The sequence below is a fragment of the Lonchura striata genome, chromosome 3 (genome assembly GCF_050655825.1).
Source record: "Lonchura striata isolate lonStrDom1 chromosome 3, ASM5065582v1, whole genome shotgun sequence".
NCBI classification, from domain to species: Eukaryota; Metazoa; Chordata; class Aves; order Passeriformes; family Estrildidae; genus Lonchura; species Lonchura striata.
In genome coordinates this window covers 10,170,263-10,190,418 of record NC_140705.1, presented here as the reverse complement: position 1 = coordinate 10,190,418, position 20,156 = coordinate 10,170,263, and the positions used below count along the sequence as shown (strand labels likewise).

The 20,156-nt window shown below is 43.3% G+C and overlaps 1 long non-coding RNA gene across 1 annotated transcript in view; it reads left to right on the top strand.

Annotated features, from left to right (window-relative positions):
- Window positions 1-1,412: 1,412 nt before the first annotated feature.
- Window positions 1,413-20,156, top strand: part of LOC146767788 (uncharacterized) — a 28,122-nt gene continuing 9,378 nt past the window's right edge. Inside the window, exon 1 of the long non-coding RNA XR_014953564.1 lies at window positions 1,413-18,221. This is a non-coding gene — a long non-coding RNA (uncharacterized LOC146767788). The remainder of the gene's footprint in view (window positions 18,222-20,156) is intronic.

Genomic DNA, 20,156 nt, shown 5'->3' with positions numbered 1-20,156 from the left:
ACTCACAAGCCTTCTTATGTTTATAAAATGCTCTGAGTATTTACTGGGGACCTGGACAATGCTGGTTTATTGTTACAGAGCATAAGTGTATGCAAAAGTCTCTTTTGCGTTTCCCATATTTTGCAACCATTTTCTTTTCCTCTTCTTAAGTCATAATCTCTGCAGAGAGCTCTGTGATGAAATCCTGAGTGCAATTAGGCTAAAGGATTTATTATGATTCATCCAGAACAGGAGTAACTGTGTGAACTTCAACTAAAACATGAAGGTTTTCCCCCAACATTTACTTTTGTCTAAAATTTGACAGTCCTTTTTCACTTTCCTTAGAGCTCCTGAGATTTTTAAATCATGTGGGCCAAATTCCAGGTATCTCTAATATCGGCAAGAAACTGGGGTTGAATCCAGACAAAATATAGGAGTTTCACTTTTGGCCCTGCTCCTGGAAAAACAAGGGATTTGATCTTTTATTTGATATAACATGGATCAGGCCTTCAAATCAGACACTTGGAAATGGCTGTGACTGAAGTGAGAAGGAAAAGGCTGGAAGGAGTCTAAAAGATGAGGAGGATCCACTCTAGCCACCACATTATGCAATTTCCCTTACAAGTATATTTATTATGATGTAAAATCAGCTGAAATGTTTGCCCCTACGGTCTCACTGCTCACTACAAGAGAGCACAGGGATGGCTGCACACACCCAGGTGGGATCAGACATCTACCCAGCCCAGGGTCCCATCCCTGTCCCTGTCCCATCTGGTGCAGGCAGGCCATGGGAATGGGGCAAACAGATGTCCAGCCACCACAGTGGTCTCCCAGCCTCTCACTCAAAGCACAGGGCCTTCTGCACCAGAGGGAGGGATTTTACATTTCATACCCACATGGGCTTTTGTCAGGCATGAATTCGTCCAGCTGCTTGTTTGAAATCATGTGAAGGCTTAACATTCATATGGTCACATGGAACTGGTGGGGGTTTTTGGCTTAAAGGCACCTTGTTCAAGTACCTGCTGAGTGGCCCCTTCCACTTCCACAGCATTCTTGGAAAAAAATGGCAAAGCTTCTCTTTGTAGATGCCAAATGTGAGCTTTTAAAGCATCAAGATATGATTTCTACCTTTACAAGCCAAAAGGAAAAAGTAAAAAAGCATCCAAGGAGTACTGAAGGGATGCTGCAGAGCACTGTGAGGAGCCCACTTGATGCCATCGCGTGGAACTGCCAGGAGCCCATGGAAGGGCAGACACTGTTTGGGTCACTTGCTCCAGGTGAACTGGTGCGGGCAGAGGTGCAGCCCCAGCCCAAACAGCCGCACAGAGAGAGGGGTGAGACATGTGGGAGTCCAGGGCATCCCTCTGGCTGCCCTGGAAGGTCTGGCACCCTGGCAGGGGGTCAGGAATCCCCTGTACAGAGCCCAGAGAGACACTGTCTCTGATCTCTGTCCATGGAAAAGAGTTTTCAATCTTACAGGATGAATTACAAGCTCTGAGTGTTTGATATGAGCAATAATTAAGTGTGGCACGGGTGCAATAGTAAAATTTTAGGATTCTAGATAAGGGGTCCAAAGGGGACAAGATGGAAGAAATTGGTTGTGTCTTGTCCTTTTTCTCCTTCTTCATGCCCTCCATGTTTCACTGTAGTGTTGGAATTTTTCAGTTGGTTCAGGCTGGGGACACACTGTCCAATGTAGGTGACAGATATTGGCACGTTATTATAAATCCAGCCCAGGGAGTTTCTGGTATTTAATGTTTGTCACATCCCACTGAGGGCAGAGCCCCACACGCTGCCCTGCAGGACAGAGCTGCGGCAGGGCAGCAGAACATGTTAGAGATAAACAGAATAAACAACCTTGAAAACAGCACAGACCAATTATGGCTTCTACTTTGGCAGCAGGGCTGACAGAGACTTTCTACAATCCCAGAATCATCAATACCACAGATTCCGACAAGACCTGCCAGGGGGACAGCAGCAGCAGAGCTCCTCAAACAGAGCCAGTCAAAGGCCTGGAGAGTCAGGAGGGGTTATTTATGTGGAGGGGTAATGTTAGCTGGGGTATAATTGCTTTGGGGCTGCTCTTGGACAATTGCTTTCCAGCTGCTCTTAAACTGCTGCTTTCAGGTTGACCTCTCCCTGCTCATCTGGAGCTGCTCTGCTGCTTTATTGGTTGCTATTAGTAATTGTAGCCTGCAGCGATGGACCAAAGGAGCATGGGGGAGAAATAAAATACGAGAAGAGGGCTCTGCTCAGAGGGTCTGTTACACGAGGCCTCTGCTGAAACACGGCTCATCCCTCTGCAGAGCAGAGCATTGCAGCCTGACCTGTGGCTGTGCCCAGAGCTGAGGTGGAGGGGTTGAGGTGATGCAGGCTCACCATAAAGCACCAAGTGCAAACTGAGATGGTGGACGTAGTTTAGGAGAGTAAATGGCAGCTTTGGAGAGCTTGGAGGACTCAGAGCTGTGGGAGGAGCAGCTGGGAGCTTTCTGTGGCTGTTTCTTCTGTGGCAGAGGTAAAGCCCTGGTACCCTGCTGGAGCCAGGCAGTGGCCTCAGTTTTCCCCAGCAAATTGCAGCTTGTTTGCAACCTTCAGGATCATGGATGATGGTAAGCACCAGTTGCCACCAAGATGGAGATGTCATCTGGTTTCCCAGGTGTCTGAATCCTTGTGTAAGGAACCTGCAATGGCTGAGTCTGGCCTGGCTGGATTGAGGAACAGCTCTTCCAGGAGGATTCCATCATTCTGAGTTAGTTTGATGTGCTGATGTGCTGATGTGCCATGTGTCTTTATGGAGAGGATTGAAACAGAGCTTTGCTGAACAGACTCAGAAAATCTCTGATTTTGGAGTAGCTGGAGGCTGGGAAAGTACTTAGAGACACACTGTGTATGCTCAATGAATTTTTGCTCTTCCCTAAGTGTCTGTGTAATACAGCTATTTGAATTTTTAATTTAAGAGAACAGAAAAATGAGTAGGGAAGAGGGAAGCAGCACCATTCTGCCCCCATATACATTACCAAAGTTCTCCACCATGAAACACACAGAGATGTGTGATGGAAAACCAGCCTTGACCCCAATGTCCTTGGACAGGCTGTGGTGGTAGGGACAGGGTGACACTTCCACAGTGACAGCAAAGGAGATGCAAAAGCAGCAGTACTCCAGACAGTGGTGTCAAGTCCTAGATGGACATAGAAAACCCCTGTAATCAATTGAAGGGTGATAAGGATATCTCAGCATGTGCCTTCATTGCCAGCTGGAGGGGGAATTAGATTTGCCTCTGGATTGGAAAAAGAAAATGCATTGAAATTCCCAAGGAGGATTCTCCTCCCATTACTTCTGCAAGTTACATAAAAAACCCAGAGTCTCTTTAATGCAAACAGCAAGCATGCCATTATAAATAAAGTGGCATTAGCTCTGCTACAGGAAAGTGCTTAAGCACTATATTGCTTCAGCATGCAACTCAGATGCTGTTTAACACTTTCCCAAAGTGTTTCCCGTATCTCTTAAGCAAAACAGACTCTCCAATTTCCAAATGCATCTGCCTACAGCTAAAGCAGTTGCAGTTTAATTGGGACATGTAAGCACGTGTGTGCTTCCGTGCATGTATACGTGACCCTCTAATATTTATTTTTAAATCTTCTCATATGAGAAAAATAATTATTTTGTGCCTGGATAAGAGGGGAAAAAAGAAACTACTGGACTTCTAAAGCTGTAGTTCCCAGGGACAGGAGCACAGAGTCTTCAGAAGCTTCCCAAATCAAATTGTTAAGCTTTTTTTAATTTTCATGCCTGCTAATTGCTCTGTGCAGCTGGTTTTATTTAAGAGGTTAGTATTTTGAAGTTGAAATGAGGACATATTGCAAACTTCACCCCACAGTTCACTGTGCTATGTACTCTGCACAGCAGCTCAGACTGTTAATCATAGGTGAGGGCTCACAAAGCCAAACTGATGCAAGTGCAGGGAGAAATGAGGATACAGACAGAGCAGGTCAGAGCCATAAACAAAGACACTGTCCCAGTGAAGGATGTGCATATTGCAAAATATGTTAGCTCAGGGCATCCCTTTGCACTGCAGTGTGAGGAATTAATAGATGCAGAAGTCCCGTTGCAGGTAAGGAAACCCTCCAGCACCATCAGGATCTCTTGCCTCACTTATTTGCTCTGTCTGGGGAAAGATCTGGACAGGCTCTTCAGGCAGGGTCAGGGGGTCTCCACTCACAGGTCTGGTTTGGTGCTGCAGAGTGTGAGCGGGGCAGACACTGAACACACAATTCTCGACCTTCTGAGGCTGTTCCCAGCACTGATCCTGCCCCAGGCCATGCCCTGCATCTGCAGGTGCTCTCTGCACTGCAGAGGTGTCTGAACAGCTTGAGAGCTATTCTAAACAGGGAGAGCTGCTCTAAACTTCCCAGATGAGATGCTTAATGATCCAAATATTATCCAAACAACTCGAATACATACACCACCTCAACAGAAAACTAGGGAAGCACCTTTCCAGCTTCATCTTATGCATCAGATGGCACCAAATGTCAGGTATTTGGGTTTTTGTTTTCATCTGACTCCTGTAATTTCTGGTAAATAGATTCAACAAACAACTCAGCAGCAGCATCAAAGTTCAGACACAGCTTTCCCCTCACACATTCCCTCCTTCCTACCCACTGCTTGAAGTTGTGCAAATACATAAACCGATTACGGGGTTAAAACAAAAATAAACTATTTGTCCTTCATCAAGACAGTTCATATTGCACATGACCTAGGTGTGGCATAATGAGGCTGCTGCAAGGCAACCCAAATCCAAAACCATTTCACCAGTCCAGCCAGTCGTGCTTGCTCAGGTTGGAGGTGGCAGCGCTGCTTCCCCTTGGGAAAATGTTAGACTGGGAGGACCAAGGGTGTGGAGCAGCATTCCCAGCTCTGTTTAGCATTGTCCAAGGAATGGGTAATGTAAAAGGAATGAAAGGAATTGTGTCTTCTGGCAGAATTAATGCCTTGAGGATTTGCAGTCTGTAAGCAAGGTCTGGCTGGGCCATATAGAAGGTAAAAGCAAGCTTTTAGCTGGGAGAACTGAAACTTTTCATGTTAAAAAAAAAAAAAGTTTCATTCTATTTGCTTGCAAACAGGGGAAAATAAAAGAAGAAAAACATAATCCCAAAATCAAAGGTGACCTTGGAAATTTAGAAGAGGAAACTGCTATCAATTGAAGTATACCAATTTTTTTCATGCCTCAAGGGACTGAAAGACTAAGTATTTTCAGTATCTAGACCCCCTTCACTAAATACATTTCCCACTGTTTTCAGGGCAAATGCAATGTAATCAAATTCTGGGTTTAAAAAAACAACCCAAGAATAACTGAGTTAATAATCCAAATTTCTTCCTGAGGAGAAGTGTTTTGAAGGGCAGTTTGTTGCTATTGAACTTGCTAGTAAATTACATTGTCCATTGTCAAAAAATTTTGTTAGCAGCCACTGGGTAGGTGGAATATTTTGTTATCAAAAAGGCTGATATTTTCCTCCTGCCCAAAGCTGCAAGGAGAGAGGAGCTCATGGTTGTGCTCCCCACAGCAGGGACATGGAAAAAAGGACTCTGGAAGGGCTCTTGCTGCCCTCTCAGCAGGCAAATGAGCTTCCTAATTCAGAGACATGTTAAGCGAGAGCCAAGGAAGAGCTGTTGTCCCTTAATCTTTTCTTGTATTAAAAATATCTTTTTGACTTAACGCCATTATCATCTTCCACTGGTGGCCACCTGACGCATGCTTCTGGAGAAAAAGCTGTCTCCTGCTAATGGTTTCTGCCCTGTGGAGGAAATCAGAACATGACTGAACCTTGCATCCAGACCTTCTTCAAGTTTTCCCACTGTGCTTCCTGCTGTGCTGACACCAACAATCCCAGCAGAGACAATCCCGTGCAACCTGTTGGGATGGCAGCACCACCCCACCTTCTCAAAGTGATGGTGTGAGAAAAAACACTCTTTTTTGTTTGTACCAGTATGACAGTCTGAGAGGTTGGAGGGAGCTGACAGTGAGAGCTGGGTAATGGTATCACTAATTCCCCCCTGAGCCATGTGCAGAACTTGGAGGGGATTTCTGCTCCACCCTTCACTTATTTTCCTTTAGCACTCACTAATGATCATTAACCTGCCTCTGTACAGTGGCTTGCTATATCCCACTCTGGATATCCACAAAGACCATTAATAAATTGTCATATCTGGGAGGCTGGCTCCAGACTCCAGCACAGGCTCAATGTGATTTATGCTCATGACCAGTAAACGGAAAAAAAGCCATCATAGGCTTTAAATTTTTTTTTCAATAACATATTTGGGAGTGTAAGAAGTGTTAGATCAGCTGCAGGATTGCTCTCTTCTTCCAGTGAAAACTCTTCTAGTAAAACATTAATTTAAGAAATCAAAAGCAAGGGTTCAAGCAGAGCCCACTTCCTGGTTCAAAGCCTGAAATTTCTCAGTTATGCCTGGATGTTACAGTAAAGAAAATATTAGTGGAACATTTTAAGTAAGTATTGAGCATTTCCAGGAAGTGAAGGTGTTTGTTGCTAAAATGCAGTGATCTCTCTAATATACACCAGAAGATTTTTTTAAAATCAAAATACAACCTTGAGCAATTAAAGTACTGCTTCTTTATAATATATAATTTATCTTGGTGAAGACTGAAAAAAAACAACAGATCTGCTACAGAATATAACTGGCAAGGGTTAAATTCTCTCCGATATATCAGTGTAAATCTGATTATAACACTACTGCTGGTAACATTACTCCAAATTTGGACTGGTTCAACTTGAGACTGATTTCTTGAAGTAAACGTGTCCCTGTGATTTCAAAGTGCCTTTACCACTCACTGAGGTATGCAAACTACCATCAGCAGAACACAGACATGCTTCTTTGGAATGAGAAAAGGCCTATTACATGAAAAGAATAAAACAAGATATAAGTGAAAAGGAATTTAGTTGAAGGGCAGGTGTAGGTTCTTAGTGTTCCCCCCATCAGCAGATATAAATCTCTTCCTGTACCTCAGACTTCATGTACTCCAAGCCTTCGTCTGAGAACCAAGGAGAGTTTTCTATCATTATACTCATTAGTAGTTGCCTCAAAAAAAGTTCCATTTTTTTTAGATGAAAAACATAAGCCATGAGTTGTATTATGCAATTTCTATCATTAAATCTCCATTAATAGCCTGTCTAATCAAGTACTCAGTATTTAGTAAACAAATGCTTTGAATGGTGATTACTTTATGGTTTATACAGATGTTTAGCAGAAAAAGGCATGAATACTATAAATATTAATATAATAGAGTTAATATGATAATAATAGTATATGATAAGTATAATATAATATAATATAATATAATATAATATAATATAATATAATATAATATAATATAATATAATATAATATAATATAATATAATATAATATAATATAATATATAGAAAATACACAAGAGAAAGGTCTGGCCACACCTTGGTGTCAGTAAAGAAAACGAAGGGGTTCAGCAGAAGGGTCAGTGTTTCTGGGGTTTATGGGAAGAAGGCATTTGAAGCTGGCTGTAAAAGGGAATGATGTGTCAGATAAATGAACTAAGTGATTAGCTTTGTGAAAAAAGCTAAGCAGGAAGAGCAAAGTCTTTGCCCTTACTCTGGTGCAAGATGCAAACTTGGCCAGTCGGTGCTTTAGAGGAACAGTAGAGTTCTTTGTCTGGCTCAGCTGAGTCACACAATTATCTCAATAACAGTAAGTACCTAGCAACAGCCTCAATAAACACCCATTTATTTGATTAATCAGCCACTTTGAAACAGGTTTGGTAAACATCACCCTTTCACTTTTGGCTCACATTATTAAAAAGCTGCCCACTGAAGCTGCACCCCACGCTATGAATAACCAGGTGAAACCACCCTGTCCTGCGCAGCTCAGGCACGTGGGCTGAGCTTAACCTGGCACTTCTTGCCCGTTTCAAAACACAGAAGGCAGCAGGGATCAGTGCAGGATTTATCACAGGTTTTCTAGCCATGGGCTGAAAATAAAACTGCTGATGTTAATGAGCGCTGTCAAAAACTGCACAAGAATTTGGTCGTTGTGAGACCAAGATAGGAATAACGAAAAAGCAGAAACTTAAGTTTCCATAAATGTAAACATTTGCATGTGATATTTGAGGATAATTTACAGTGGCTGGAATGTACTTTAAGTACCAAAAAGGTTTTGAGTACTCAGAGATTGTGAGAAGTGTTTGCAGTGGATTGGCATCTGGGAACAAATGGAATTTTTTGTTATCATGGAAGATGTCAAGATTATTTCCAACCCCAAGTGGACTCCTGTGAAAGGGAGGCTGTGAAGTCTGGTTCATATACAAATATATATGCAAATATATACTTCTATTTATATATATATGTATGTATGTATGTATGTATAAATGAATTAGAGGTGCACTCTTCATGGAATACTGAGGTGGCAGCACTTTACTGCTTTTCCCAAGATCTCCAAGCAGTGCTGTACCTGCCTTTTGTGCAGTGATGAAGGAAGTTTTCCTCTTCAAGGAACAGGGAAACTTATTTCACAGGTAAATGGCTTTGTTCAGCTAAACCCCTATTCTCTTCTCCTCAGGTAAATGCACCATCAGCCTGTACAGTTGGAATGATCTTCCCTTAACCTTTCTGGCTGAAACTATTCTCTTGACCACAGAATAATTAAGTGTAGATATCGGCTTGCATTGCTACAATAAATAATTATAAATCTGCATTCTCATCCAACATTCCTTTTCTTAATGCTGCCATAATGCCATTTACATTTGGATTGTTTTTCATCAATATACCAATATTATCCCTAGTATTAAATTATCATGTAGCAGCAGAGATTACTCCCTTTCCTGCTGATTTTTAATGCACAAAGAAATAAACCCTTTTTATAATTGTGCTGGGAGCCCAGTGTCATTAAAGCCTGCACATAGGTAAGATCTAAATCTAACCTTGCTCAGCAGAGAGGAAAGGAAGAACAGATCTCTCCTGCAAAACATCACCCATCTGCTGGGGGGGGGTGAAGTTCACAGGTGCCCCCTGTTCTCCCAGCTGATCTCAACCACACATCACACCTCTTTGTGTTTTTTCATGCATTTACCTTTATGAGCACCAACAGATTCAACACATTTCTGTAAAAAACTAGACATTATGCCAGAGATAATATGCAATACACGAGTTAATTAATTACATATTTCCCAAATATTACTCTGGGGTAATCTCAGGATTTTTTTTGTCACCAGAACATAAAACCTGGCTAATCTGAAGGTTCTGTGGACCCTGTATCCCTAGAAACTTTTGAAAAACCTGTCTGGAAAAATCCTGTAGGCAGTCTCATCTGAAGCTGACCCTGCCCTTTGCAGGATTCAGGCTGAAATCTCCTGTGCTTGTTAACAAGTGGTTTTTTCAATAATTCTCTGGAACTCTGATTCCAAAATTGACAGCTGAAGACAACAGACATGCTTCAATATGAAGTGTGCTCTGTTTTACCACAAAGACCCTGGAATACCTTTGATCAGTTTATTTCCCAAAAAAAGAGGGGGAAAGCCCCTTGGAATGTGAATTGTGGCCTTTGCATCTCTATTCTTGTAAAGCCCATTGTAACACATGAGGAAGGCCAAACAGTAGCATTTTATCAGATGTGATTACACAGACAATTTCATTATTTGCAGTTAACTGTACAGGAAGGACAAATGTAATTATTCATCCATTATGAGGTTTCATTTGCTTTTTCTATTTTCTTGCACATAATGTCTGGCAAGTTGTAAGTAGTACCAATTTTCCAACCTCTTCCATACTTCCAAGTTAAAGTTCTTCACCCCTCCATTCACAGAGGATTCAAGGGGTGTTACTCAAGATGACTTCAACAGAAATGGAGAATAACTGCAACAGCTTTCACAGGTGCACACAGATAATCCAAGTGTCATTTTCCCCTGAAGAGTGAAAACTTTCCCCTGGGAAGGGTGTTTCTGTGGATACCACTACCTGAGTAAGCACACAGAGTACCACAGCACATGCAGGGAAATAAATGTCGTGGATGTACTCTGGATGGGAGAAACCTCTGACCAAAAGTGACCATGGTGCAGGAATCAACTTGTTATTTTTGTTCCCTCCCTACAGAAGATGTTTACCATCAGGCAGTCTAGGGATGTATGGAAATAAAATGACAAGGAATGGGTACGTGAGCTGTTTTCCTAAAAGCAGCCAAAGTAATTTATTGTATGAAATTTAAAATATATATAAAAAAAAAAAAAGACAGTAAGTCAGAGGAAGCCAGAGTTCTCTTAACGGCAATTGAAAATCTTTTCTTTCCTTGCCCACATGTCTCAGTACAGAACAGAGCACATTTTAACAGCTCCCTCATTAAAGATGGTTGTTCAATGCAGAGAGAAGGTTATACAAGTCAGGGCAGATGTGAAGCGCTGTGCAGCTTTGAGAAGCTACGCTTTGGAGCTACAGTTTCATTGTGTGATTTCTTCATGAAAAAAACCCAAAAGCACAACTTCAGAACACTGAAATAAAACATCTGATTTTGTTCCACCTGAAGAAACTATAATAGAGAGTCAAAATTTAAATGAAATTCTCCCAGGGAGCTTGGAAATAAAGCATCAAAATTACAAGGTGAAAAGTTTCTAAACCACAGGAGCTAGCCAGAACTTGTTATGTTCCTGAGTGATAAACACAAAGTTCAGCTGATCTTTCATGGAAAAAATATAGTAAATTTCCCTTCTGGGGGTTATATTTACCCAGCCTTTTCAGTCTGCATTATCATCCACTGCAATCTATTTCACTTCCATTCATGAGTCACTCTGACACTACACTGCTTTTTAGCTCTGTAAACAGTACAAAAACTGAGCTCCTAGATACAAAAAAGGAAGGAATTTTGAACATAATGTTTTTTATCAATGAAACATATTGACACATGACTATACTGTTGTCAGTCATACTTCCATTGAAGTTAAAAGGAATAAGAGCAAGCCAATATTTGATAATTAATTCACAAATGTACTAAGTCCTAACAGATACGGAACACAAGTGATTCTACATAGTGATTCTTTGATTTGCAGCACCTTTAATAATTTGCCATGATAAAACTTCCAATGAAAAAATGTGTACACTAACATAATAAAACACACTTTAAAGGTAAGCATAGTGTATATAGTATATGGGAATGTAATATATACTTTATTAAAAATGTTTTGATGTTTTGCCCTATTTAAAGTTAGAAATAAAACAGTCATGTAACATTCAATCATGTTACAGTTTCAGTATTATTATAAGCAATAAACACTTTATTAAAGTTGAGGCAACAAGGAAGCACAACACATTAAACTGAGAATTAAATGGAGGCACATTTATATACTATAAAGTTGGAATGTGCCTTTGAGAGTGGCAAGCTCCCATCACTGAGTTCCTACCCCAGTAGGCAGGCAATGAAGTATTTTTAAAATATGTAGCTCAGATCCCCAGTCGTGGGGTGTGAGACTTCCAGAGAGAAACAAAACTATCCAAAAGTAGATTTGGTCTGAACTCAGAGTCTGATCTCCAGGTGTGAGACGTGGTGTCCCTGTGCTCCTGCAAGAGATGCCAGCCTCTCGCTGCACTCAAAGGCAAGCAGGCACACGCATCACGCGGCTCCTTCCACACCTGGACCCAGCACAGCTCTTCTTGGTGCACGATTCCTGGGAAAATACCTACTTGATTGGAAAATACCTGCTTGATTTCAGCAAAACCTACCCAAGTAACCCTGGCTTTACAGAATACTTAGGCATATTTGGCTGGTAATGGTTTGTCTGTGTCAGCAACAAGGTGACAAATTATGACAACGCATTGTTTTGACAAAGGGAAATGTTTAGGGGAAAACCATGAAAATTTTGCCCAGGTGCTGTGTCCATAGGAGCACGCAAGCCTATTTTTTGCACCAGGAGAACCCATTTGAACTTGCTTCCTAGTGCCCAGATGGGTCCTTGCATGCAATCTGATGGGTTCCTCCTGCAGTTCTAGGTAGGCAAGTTATTTATTACTTCCTCTCCTGAACTGCTGGGAGCCTGATTATGCACTGCTGATGTTTGCTTTCTCAGTTCAGGACTTGGCTGCATTTCCAAAAGAGGTGCTGTTTGTTAATGGTCAAAATGATCTCTGTGTTAGTCTCTATAAATAACTAGAAACAATGCACCAGTGGGGTAGAGATTTCTCGATGTGAAATGTGACAGTGATCTTGAAATCCTACCTCAATCCTGCCTCCATACATACCATAAAATGCAGTATCCTTCATATTCTGTTACACCATATATAAAATAAAGCAGTCTATACATTGTCAGAACACTATTAATAATACACCTTGCACCTTTACTCTCTGAGGTCTTAAAAAGCAGCACTCTGCAAACCTGTGCTAACTGAATGTCACTGACCAAGTCCATCAGCAGCTGATTATCCCACTAGCCCAGACAAACAGCAGGTTAGTAATAAATAATAAATAATAGGCTATTATATGCTGTTTTGACAGCAGATGTCATTTCTAGAGCAGTTCATCCCTTGCCATGTTCAGTGTGTTAGATGAAATGAGGAGGAGGTGGAGGACAAAGAGCTCCCAGTTCTTCCAGTGCTGAGCAAGGAGCCCTCCAGGGAACCACGAGGCTTCTTCAGACTGCAGGAACATCTGGGCTGTATAAGAACAGCTCATAGGCCATGAAATTTTACACATAGGCTGTGTGTGATTCACTCCTGGGCATTGCCATACCTTCAGTGAAATCTCACCAGTGACTGCAAAAGGAGAAGGCTCAGGGATGGAGATGAGCACTTCATAAAATCCCATGTGTGACAACACTCATGGATCAGTTCCAGAAGCCTTTTAAGGAAGCACTGGGGCTGCCTGGAGCCTGGTTACTTGCCTGTCTTCCCAGGCAGGTTTTGCAACTTCCTGGGAACAAAGTTCCGCCTGGATGGTTGGATGGTTACTGACATCCACTCTGGGAGCCCTTTGGGCTGTGTTTTTGCAAACTGGCCTGGCTGCAGCACAGGCACCACAGGGGCCTGAACCCCACTGGGATTAGACAAAGAATCATGATTTGGCACAGGAAACATCCTAAGATGTGATCTCAGGTCTGCCATCTCTCTCCTTTCTTCTGCATGGTGGTTTGGAACCCCAGGCTGAACCAATGCTCCTGTGTATTTATACCCTCCTGTCCCAAGCCCACAGCTGCTCATGCAGCAGCCCACAGGACCCATTGCCTGCCCAATCCCTCCTGGTGCCCACTCCTTGGACCACAGAAACTCTGCTGGGGAACCCGCTCTGCCCTGGGGCACCACCCACACTCGTGGCTGAGGTCCCAGCATGAGGAGGGGTGGTCCCAGAAAACTGTGCCTCACTGGGACATGTTCAAGTTTTCTGATCCCAGAAAACTGTGCCTCACTGAGACATGCCTCTGGTGCTGCAGCAATGGAATTAAAATCATAGAATAATCTGAGTTGAAAAGGAGCAACAAGGATTATCTAGCCCAACTCCTGGGCCTGCACAGGACTGACACAAGAGTCACCCCATGTGCCTGAGAGAGCTGTCCAAACTCTTCTTGAACTCTGGAAGTTCAAATCCCTCTGAACTGTGGGGGAATGGAAATGCATTTAATAAAAATAATTTCATTCCTCTTTGCTGCCTTACTAAAACTGTCTGGGCAAACATTTCACCCCTCAGGCTTGTTGTCACTCTTTCCTGAAGTTCTGAGCCTTCCCACCTGCTGAACACCCATCCATCTGCTGGCACATCACAGATTGAAGGCACATCTTTTTCTACTTGCACAGATTGAGGAGAAAAATTCCATTTGTTGAAAGATGTTTAACTGAGTTTTGTGAAAGAAAAACCTCCTCCAAACAATGCTGATGGAAAGGTAAGCCTTGCATTTATTATGGAAGATACAAGGGCAGATAAACAAGGCCAGCATGTGTTTAGCAGTCTGGCAGCTAGAGCAAAGTTCAAATAAAAAGTCCCTCAACAGCCACCACAGTTGCTGCCAGTGGACTGCCTTTTTTAAAATGGAAAATCTATCTTTGCTTTAAAAATTCACTCAATGCTGCCTTGATCACTCTGGTTTCAGGTAGCTTGCAATGCTCCTGAGCTCCTGGGCCAAGATGAATGAGTTCTGGCTCCCAGGGGAAGGAGGGGAGGTGGGACCCCAGTGGGAAACTGCTGCTGCCCCATCATCAGAGCAAGGGACAGGACACTGCAGTGCTCCATGACCTGCTTACCATCGACTCAGCTTTCATGGATCCAGGCAGTAAATGAAAGGATGGCTCTGGGGCTTTGTGTTCTCAACATTTATCCCTGGTGTGCTTGTCCTCTGCCAAGACATGGAACAAGTGTGCTCACCCCAGTTTCTTCATCAAGTCTGTAGGGTGGAAATAATTTACACTTAATATTTTTTTAATTCCCAGTTTCACATTGTTCTAGTTTTGTCCAAGGTTATGAGGAGGGTGGAGCCTGGAGCTGTGTGGGCACCTCTGAGTGGTTGTTCTACACCACTCACATCACTGAAGTGGGTAGAACTATGGAATTCTCACTTCCAACGAGAAGGGGGATGTCTCCCACTCAGGAAAGAAAAGGTGCATGCAGAGGCTCTGGGGAACAATTTTTTTTCCTGTCTCAGGAGCTGTGGCACGGGCTTAGGTCAGTGAAAATATTTTCTGTATGTAAATTGCCCTCTTTTTTTGTATACTTTTGTTATTAATATTGTTGCTGTTGCTGTCACTGTTTGTTTTCTTATCTCATTGCTGTTCCTAGTAAATTGTCCTCATCTCAGCTCAGAATTTCTACCTTTTGTCTCTGTCTGTCTCAGGATGGGGGAAGGGAGAGGCTCCATGGGACTCAATTTCCAGCTTAAACCATGATGCACATTTACATGTTACTTCAATTTTAAAATCACTTAACAGAGTGTATCCAGGTCTCTTCAGTCTTCATTAATAAATAAAATCGGCCAGGGACCATTTGCTTGCTCTGGGGCAGAGCAGCCCAGTGCAGCTCCCATCCACATGGCTGAACTCTGTTCCTGCCCTGTGCACTCTGGCTGAGGGAGAACAACCACAAGGAAAAAACATCCTGTGGTGTTCCCTGCCTGGTTCAGGGTGCTGTTGGAACAGTGCTGGGCAGCACAAGCCAGCAGTGATGGGGTCCATGCTAAAAGCTGCTTGTCATGTGTGCCTGTGGCTGAACCCCCCACTCCAGCCTCATTTTATGGACCACTGTAGGTGTACCTGGGGAGAATTAATTGATCCCAGTTTAGTTCCCTGTATCCGACACCTTCTAGATATTTGTAGCATATGCTCCTAAATAGCATGGATGGAAAAAAGAGTTGACAATTTTATTTAATTTATGTCATGATTTATCTCATTATTTTTCAATTCGGGATCTTCACCCTTTACAGTAGAGTGTCAAGCTGTGCAAATGTGGCCTGTAAAAGCTTCAGAGCTGCATCTGCAAAGGTGAGAAAGTCAGAAGAAATACACAGGCAGATGGCTCAGGGGACAGAGCACTCTCTGGGTACAAGGTCAAGGAAAACCTGACAAAACAAAAATCATTCTGAAATGTAACACCCACACAGCCAGTCATGCTTTCACCATAGAGAATCATAGACAATTAAAAAAAAAAAAATTTCCTAAGTGATCCTGTCAACATCCTGGAGAGCAAGAAAGTTAATCTGCATCCTCCAATGGTCAAGGGCAACAAAGGTTTCTTCAACAGGACTAGATAAACTTGATAAATTTTCAGTAAGAAATAAAGCCCACAAAGACAATTCCTTTGCTATTTATTCTTTACTAAACACCTTCTTGTCTTGGATAGCTCCAGCCACAGTGTGAATGGAGTGTGGGTTTTCCAGGCAACCCCTGCACAGCCAAAGCCCAAGGGCAGGTTCCTGTGGTGGCTGAGCACTGTAAAGATTTTTGCCTGGCTCTTAGGACGTGCTTTGGAAAGTAGGACTGAAACACTACTCTGCTTAAAACCTTTTCCACAGGATATTCACCTGTGGCCTGGCAAACAATTAACCAGCTGCATTGCTTCTGAGGCAAGTGGTAGACACTTGAAGCCTTGAGTGTGTCTCTATTAGCTCTTGGGTGTAACCATTTTTAGGACTCAGGAATTGCTAGGGGTGAAAGCTTGGAGGTGTATTATCTGTCATCCGCATAATTCTTTTTCACAAAAAATATGGCCTTACTGAACTTACATGGTTTTATTATGGATGGCATCTCACATAGCAAATATATTGTACACTGGTGGCAAAGCAGGCATTAATGTAGTTTATTTAATTTTCTAGCAAAAACAATGGAGAGTCAGATTACACTTCATGTAATTCACAATGTATGCCACTGAATTCTGAGCCCTGTGCAAGTGAAAAAAATTACCATCTCTAGCCTGGTCATACTAGTTTGAACTACAGGATGACAGTATTTTAGCCCCAGAATTCAGCTTTAAACTTTTCATTTATTAGCTAAAATGAGGCCTACCACCTCTGGCAGAGGAGGTGAGAGATGCGGGTTTCCCTGTTTCCCGCGTGGTTCCCCAGGAATCGCACGCTGTCCGACTCCAGCTTTCCCGGCGGATGCTCAGGAGGTACCTGGGGCCCTCAGGAGCTCCGAGTGCTGCCGTGGGCTGCCACAAGCACATCACTCCCCCGGCTCACTGTGTCACAGCCGTGTCACAGCCGTGTCACAGCCGTGTCACCCCGGGCCGAGCACGGGCAGGGCTCACCGGGCTCTGCCCCTCCGTGCAGCGGGGCTGGGGCTGCTGCTGGAGACAAACGCGCCCGCAGGTCCTTCCTGACCTGTACAAATCGCTCCTGTCACTCCCTGTTAGGAGTCTTCTGAGCACTGACAGGAAAAACAAGTCACCCTGTGAGTAGCGGGACTAATTGGTGGTTTCCTGCGCTGGAAGCGTTCATTACACAGCGCTTTTCTCTCCATTCGGTTATCTAAACGCTGCCGCCCCTCCCTCAGCCAGCCACTAATGGAGTGCACTTTCTTTTCCTATTTCTGTGAAACCCGTGGAAAATAAAGACCTTTGCAAGGGCTTCCTACTATGCTAACAGTCCTGCGAGTGCAGGTTTTTGTGTAGGTGTTGTACTTGACTCGGCTTATCAACACCGGGTTAGCATAAATGTCAGGGTCTCTTCCCTAGGAAGGGAGTATTGCTTAATCACGTTAATTTAATCCATTTTACCATACTTCTAATCTTGGTCAGTGTAGGAGGACCTCTCAAAGTGCTCCTGAACCTAACAAGCACAGACAGTATTCATCTGATGTCAGCAGCCAAGAGTGCATAGAAGAGCTGCTAAATGTACTAGAATCCTGAAACGGTCACAGATGTCCTGCAAATTATTGCTGCTGAAATTTGATTGCATGTAAATCTATTTTGCACATAGAATCACAGAATGATTTGGGTTGGAAGGGGCTTTAAAGACAACTAGTTACATACAGTTACTCCTTTGTCATGGGCAGGGTCCCCTTCCACTGTCCCAGGTTGCTCAAAGCCCCATCCAGCCTGGTCTTGAATGCCTCTATGGATGGGGCATCCACAGGAAAGAATTTCTTCTTAACAGCTAACCTAAACCTACCCTCATTCAGTTTAAAGACATTCCCCCTTGTCCAATCACTCCACACCCTTGTAGAAGGTCCTTTCTCAGCTCTCTTGAAGCCCTTTTTAATATTGGAAGGTGCTGTAGGATCTCCTCAGGGCTTTCTCTTTGCTGGTTATTTTGACATGTTTACAGACCAGCTGGCTTTTCCCCCTGGATTGGCTTTCCATCAGGAAGGCAGGCACATATGAAGCTCCACCAGCCAGCTTTTGCCTCCTGAATTCTGTTCCCTGGGAAGCATACAAAGGCCCAGGTTTCAGCAATTAAGACATTCAGAGCCGGTGTTGTATTTCACTGTGATTCTTGCTCCTGAAGGACTTTGGGCAACCCTTTGGCCTTCCTCCCTTGCATAAGCAGACCCATGCAAGAACAACAGCAACCTGAGAACCTGCACAGGACAGGCTTCTTCAGTCTGAGCTCTCCAGACTACAAAAGCCACATGGTGACATTGACCACAGGACGGACAGACAGACAGGAAATTCCACCAACCACAGTGGCTGCTGGCATGACTCGTGTCCTGCCCCCTCAGCAGATTCCTTCCTGCCTGTTGCTGATTCACCACCACCAGCTGCTCACATCTTCATGCACTGTCCTGCCTGGTGGCCCTGGTAAGCTACTCCAGAGGAGGAGTTCCATCCTGAACTTCAGTTATGGTTTTATTCTTTTTCCTTTAGTCAGATACACTTTGTTTTGCAAACATTGTTGTAAAACTACTTCATTTTTTGGCAAAAAAATCAGCAAGTACTGGCAGATCCTGGTGGTATGTGATATTTCCCAACAAGTGAGCATTAGCTATATCTGGATGGGGTCAGACCTCACACCACAGGTGATGCTCACTGGGTACATTGAACAACACAAGGCTTCAACCAAAGAAGCCAAAGGTAAAGCACTGCAAGCAGAGTACAACTGATCTCAGGTGTTGTATTTCTTTCTCTTGCTTATTGTCTATCACAATTGATATTTGGCAATTTCTCAAGAAAAAAAAAAAGGCATTTGGTTCAGGTTTAGTAAGTTCCATGAAACTTTTGTCTTGGTGTGTATACCTTCATCTGTGTACTTATAAGATCTTCCTTTTTATCTATGTGTCTCATGTCAGCACCAGCCAGGGTTTAGCTGAACAACTCTTTCAACATAACATAAATATGATTGTCAAGCCCCTCACAAACTTTCACACTCTGAGGTCGCACAGGATGGGGCACCTGAGGGATGCCTCATTCTGGTCAAAGCCACCCATCCCTAGGGATGACCAAGAACCTCAGCAGTGTTGTAAGCAGGAGGCAGGGCAGGAAGATAACTCCACCAAAACCCAGCTGTTGGTTTCACACTGACCACAGACGTGGGACTGCTAACTGAAGAATAATCCTTGTAGAAACAGGCACTCACAGCCTTTTTTGCTCCAGCTGAGACTGTATTTAGGATTGAGCACAGATTTTTTCAAACAAATTTATTTTATTAATTATATGCATCTATACAGACTTTTGCTGTAGGATTGTAAAAGCTTTTCAGCCTTCTCTCTACTAACTTTTCAATCACTACTGTAAGGCAATGTTTTTTTCCCTTAATAGAGAAAGATATTAAAACACAGATGATGACCATGGTGGAGAGCAGCATTACCACACACAACATCCAAAGTGGATTAGTTGTGTATCACAGAATATCTGGATGGGAGGGACCTCAAGGTTCATCTGGTCCAGCCTTTCTTGGCAAAAGCCTGGTCTAGGCAAGGTGGCCCTCTATCCTGTTGAGTCAAATCTCAGAAGTGTCCAGGGCTGAGGAACTCATCTCTTCCCTGGGGAGATTATTCCCATGGCTTGTCCAGACTGTAACACATCAGTTTCTCTAGGAGGAAGCTGTGGGAAACTATCAAAAGCCTCTGAGAAATCTAGGTAAACAATGTCCACTGCTTGCCCCACATCAACCAAGCAAGTTATTTTATTGTAGAAGGCAATCAGGTTTGTCAAGCACAGTTTGCCTGTGGTGAATCTGTACTGGCTTTTCCCAACCATATGTTTCATCTGACTTGTGATAGCCCCCAGGAGGATTTGCTCCATAACTTTCCCAGGGACTGAAGTAAGACTGATGGGCCTATAATCTCCTGGGTCCTTCTTTAAGCCTTTCTTGAAGATGGGGGTGACCTTAACCTTCTTCCAGTCTTCTGGGATGCCCTTCAACCCTCATGACTTCTCCATTATTACAGTCACCTCAACCATGACATCAGCCAGTTCTCTGGACACCCTCAGGTGGATGTTGTCAGAGCCATCAATGTGCAGGGGCCAAGCTCCTGTAATTGCTCACAGACCTACTCCTCCTTCACCGACTGTGGGTCTGTGCTTGCCTCAGCCTGGATTTTTGTGCTGAAGGTCCAGCAGTGAAGACAGGACTGAAGAAAGTGTTGAGAACCTCTGCCTTTCCTGTGTTATTGGTGACTAATTCAGCTTTCCTGTTGGACAGCAGGCCAACATTTTTTTTTTCTATTTCCTCTTGTTTACATACATGGAGAGCCCTTTCTTGTAGGTTTTGACAACAGCTTCTCTTGCCCATGG